The sequence below is a fragment of the Anarhichas minor genome, unplaced genomic scaffold (assembly GCF_050575085.1).
Source record: "Anarhichas minor isolate MPS153535 unplaced genomic scaffold, ASM5057508v1 ptg000136l, whole genome shotgun sequence".
Taxonomy (NCBI): Eukaryota; Metazoa; Chordata; class Actinopteri; order Perciformes; family Anarhichadidae; genus Anarhichas; species Anarhichas minor.
This window is the reverse complement of record NW_027466582.1, coordinates 21047927-21052403: the sequence shown is the minus strand read 5'-3', so window position 1 is coordinate 21052403 and position 4477 is coordinate 21047927. Positions and strand designations below refer to the sequence as shown.

The following is a 4477-nucleotide window of genomic DNA, read 5'->3' as shown; positions in this document are numbered from 1 at the left end:
GGCATGGGGTAGGGATCAAAGTGAGACACAGAGTTCAGGTAACGGAAGTCAATGCAAAACCTCAGTGAGCCATCTTTTTTGGGTACCAACACTACTGGGCTGCACCATTCACTGCTGGATACCTCAATTATACCCAGCTCCAACATCAACTTGATTTCTTTCTGTAACTCAAGCACCAACCGCTCAGGAATCCTGTAGCTCCTTTGCCGCCCTGGAGCATCCTTCTTTAGTCGAATCTTGTGCTGTACCAGAGTGGTGAAGCCCGGTGTCTCACTGAAGAGCTTTGGGTCCAGAAGAGGTATCGCATCTGCCTGCTCGGAGATGGACAGATGTGACAGATCCACTGGACTGGACTCCACTGTGCTGGCAGGAAAGAACTTTTCAGTCACCTCCTCATCATGGACTGCACGAACGAACAGCTGATGGTGCGTTGGCTCCTGGCAAACCTGGAACTCTTTTAACAAGTTTACGTGAAATTTCTGATGTTTCTTTACTCTCTCCGGCATATAGATTTCATAGGTGACCTTCCCAATCCGTCTTGTGACTTCATAAGGTCCATGCCACTTGGTCAAAAGCTTGCTGTCAGAAGTAGGAAGCAGTAACAGTACCTTTCCCCCTGGTTCAAAAACCTTCTCTCTTGCTTTTTGGTCATGCCACTTCTTTTGGTTCTGTTGAGCCGTCCTCATGTTCTCCTGGGCCAGTGCTGACATCTCGGCCAACCTTTCTCTCATCTTGACCACGTATGCCACCACATTCTCTCCCTTTGATGTAGGACTTTCCCAGTAGTCTTTCAGAAGGTCCAGTGGCCCTCTCACCTGGCGTCCATACAACAGTTCAAATGGTGAGAAGCCGGTTGAAGCCTGTGGCACCTCCCGGTAGGCAAAGAGCAGATAAGGCAGCCATTGGTCCCAATCAGTTCCTGTGCGGGACACAAACTTGCGCAGCATGTTTTTCAGTGTCTGATTGTATCTTTCAACGAGCCCATCCGTCTGGGGGTGATAAGGGGTGGTCTTAATTCTTTTTACTCCTAACAGCTGATAGACCTGTTGTAGCAACCTAGACATAAAATTAGTCCCACAGTCTGTCAGGACCTCTCTAGGTATGCCTACCCTGGAGAACAGCTGTAAAAGGCAATTAGCAACATGTCTGGCTTTTACAGACTTTAGGGGGAAAGCTTCCGGATAGCGGGTTGCATAATCACAGATTACCAAGATGTACCTGTTACCAGAAGAACTCCTCTCTAATGGTCCCACTATATCCATGCCTATTCTTTCAAAAGGTGTCTCAATAATTGGCAATGGCTGTAGCTGGGCCCATGCACCCCTACTCTTTGAAGTCAGCTGACACGTCTCACAAGAACTACAGCACTGCAAAACCTGACTATACATACCTGGCCACACAAAACGACTGGCAATCCTACGCAAAGTTTTTTGAAAGGCCATATGTCCTGCCCATGGTACTGTGTGCCCAAGATCCATCACCCTTTGTCTAAACTGCTGTGGTAATGCTAAAGCCTCAACATCCCTGTTGCACTGATAGAGAATCCCCCTTTTCACTACATGAATAACTTCCTCTAGACAGTTTGGGCGACCCTGCTTGATCCCCTCAACCTCTGTCACCTTGTCAAACCAAAGTTTTAAAGTAGGGTCTTCCTTCTGTAGTGCACCTACATCTAGTGGAAGGTCTAAATCTAACGGATAACTTGGTTTAGAAATCTCTTCTGTCACTTTAGCTGTGCCCTTCCATTTCTCTCTCCTCCTTTCTGCTTTAGTCTTAGAAGGCCTCACTTCACTTGTCTCCCACTCTACCCCAAAGAATGGCAACTCCTTGAGGACTTCCTTTGAACTCTGAGCCCTTGTGGTCACCATAACACAAGCTTTAGATGTCCCTGTAACTGGAACCACAGTAGCTTCTACCAATGGGGCTTCCCTGCATTCTTGCTCTGTGCTCTGAACCTTCATAGTTACTGGGTTGAGTGTGATAGGCTTGCCCTTGTCTGCCTGCTGCACAAGATCATAGAGGGTGGGGACATCATTGCCAACAATGACAGCATATGGTAACTTAGGAGCCAAAGCTACTGGCAAAAGAAAGGTCTGCCCGCCCACTGTCAGATATACCTCAGCAGTAGGATACCCATGCTCATCCCCATGAATACAACTAATGCAGGTCGTATCGTCACTCCACTTGTCCCTTGGCACCAGGCTGGATAGTACCACTGTCTGAAACCCCCCTGTGTCTAAAAGAGCTATCTCTCTTTGACCATTCACCAGAACTGGTGCAGTACGGACTGTCTCCTTAACTACCTGTTGTGTCGTTGGCCTAGGGACTGAACAAAAGAGAGAGGGTTTTGCGTGGGTTGCACGTGGACAAGAGTACTGAGTATGTCCTACCCCATTACACAGGTAACATCGCACATCCCGTTTAGAAGCTCTGAAAGGAGTGTTTTTATCAGGGTCTGACTTGCTGGTGTTACTAGATGGAAACTGCCTACCGCTGGGAAAAACTCTACTTGGCGCCTGACCAGAGCCCCGCTCACCCCCACTGGACTTGCTTCTCTGGGCAAAATTGGTGTCTCTGCCAAAGGTGGTGTGTCTGGCCCCTCTTCTGGCTGCTGTGAATACTTCAGCCAGCTGAGCTGCTTCTTCTGCTGTACGAGGGTCATGCTCACGGATCCACACCTCAAGGTCCGGGTGCACCATCCCCAGGAACTGTTCAAGAATCAACATCTCCGATATCTCTTTCACCGTTGACTTTTCTGGTTTGACCCATTTCGAAAACAAGTCTTTAAGGCGAACATACAGCTCACGTGGGGTCTCTCCTTGAACAATGTTCATAGCCCGAAACCTTCGGCGGTACGTATCTGCTGTGATTTCATATTTTGCCAATATTGCTGCTTTAACTTGATCATAATCTTCAGCGTCTGCAATGTCCATGCACACATAGGCACTCCTTGCCTTCCCTGTCAGCAAAGGGACCAGGCGAACAGCCCACTCATCTTTTGGCCATCGACAGACTTGTGCCATTCTTTCAAATGTCGTCAAAAAGTGTTCAATGTCATCATCTGATGACAGTGGGAGCAGCTTCGGTTCTCTGCGGACTGGTGGTTTCCGCCGAAGTCTTGCATTGTTCGTCTGACCTGTTCCCTCATCTGGATCATCCACTCCGCTCAGAGATTGCTCCTCGTCCAGCTCCTCGTCCAGCTCCACCCGCTCACGTTTGTCATCTTTCTTCATTTCCTGCACCTGCATCTGTATCTGCTGAAATTGATGCTGCATGCTCTTCCATCTTTGTTCTTGACGGGAATAGTCTTTTTCCATCTGCTCGTCTCTGGCTGCTTGAGACCGGGTGAGATTTTTTATCAGATTTGACAATTCCTCCATCTTGCCTGCTTGGTTGCTGGCTGCCACGGCCTCCTGGTCAGCTGATGCACATGCACCTTCATCAGGCTGTTCCTGCTGGTCATTCTTCTTTGTACCTCTAGTCATTCCAACTTCCCACTGCGATGCAAATCCCACTTCTGACACCACTTGTTAGGCTGGCACGCAGTGGCCAGACTTCGGAAGCAGGAGGACGGACACAGAGAGTACGTGTAACCCAACCAGGTGTTTATTTCACCGACGAAAAAACAAAACAAATACATGGCATAACTCTTCAGGGACCACGGGCAGCATGTGGTCCTGGCAGCGACAGACTCGATGTAATTATGGCAGCCTTATATAGTCTGAAACTAACGAGGACCTCCACATTATTGCAAGATAGGCGACTCTGCCCCTCACTCTACCCCACAATCCCCTAATCTACAACAACACATTAAAATAGATGCCTAATGTTCTAAAGGTCAATTCTCTATATGATCTCTATTATGGTAAAACTTCGCCAGAGAGATCATATCTGGCCCAAACAGAGGATTCAATTTTCCTAAAACCCCTCTAGTAATTCCCACATGGTACCTTCCCGGAACTATAAAATGGTGGTCTTGTACCCTGGGGACTCTTTTAAGACGAACACCCTGGAGAGGAGACACAGCAGAGGTAAGTGCTTGAACATGCATGTTATTTGACAGCACCATTAATATATTCAATCATTTAAGTTACAAATAACGAAACTAATAACATGTTTGTGTCGACAGGCCCGACCTTCAATAATCACTCCTGAGACCATATCAGAACTGTACAATAAACATTCAACTCAGTGTGTGAGTCTCTCATTGTCTTGAACAGTCCACAAATGCCTGCAATGGAGAGGGTCTTTGTCACAACCCCTCACATACTTATACTCCCCTGCTTGTCCTGTTCCAGTTGCCGGATTATCATTTGTCGTTTTTCCTCCCCGTGGACTCTTCGCTCTCCTGTGGTCATCTCTCGTGTTGACCCTCTGTGCCCCACGGTTTGTGATTGCCTTTTTGTGACCAAGCCCCTTTTGTGACTTTGCTTCATACTCCAGTTTGGATTTTTTCCGCTCCCGGTTGGAGTTGTTT

At 47.8% G+C, this 4477-nt stretch overlaps 1 long non-coding RNA gene across 1 annotated transcript; it reads left to right on the top strand.

Annotated features, from left to right (window-relative positions):
• Window positions 1-3569: 3569 nt before the first annotated feature.
• LOC142941673 (uncharacterized) lies at window positions 3570-4236 on the top strand. Its single transcript, XR_012951520.1, has 3 exons — window positions 3570-3583; window positions 3934-4031; window positions 4130-4236. It is a non-coding gene; the product is annotated as an uncharacterized LOC142941673 (long non-coding RNA).
• The last annotated feature ends 241 nt before the right edge of the window (window positions 4237-4477 follow it).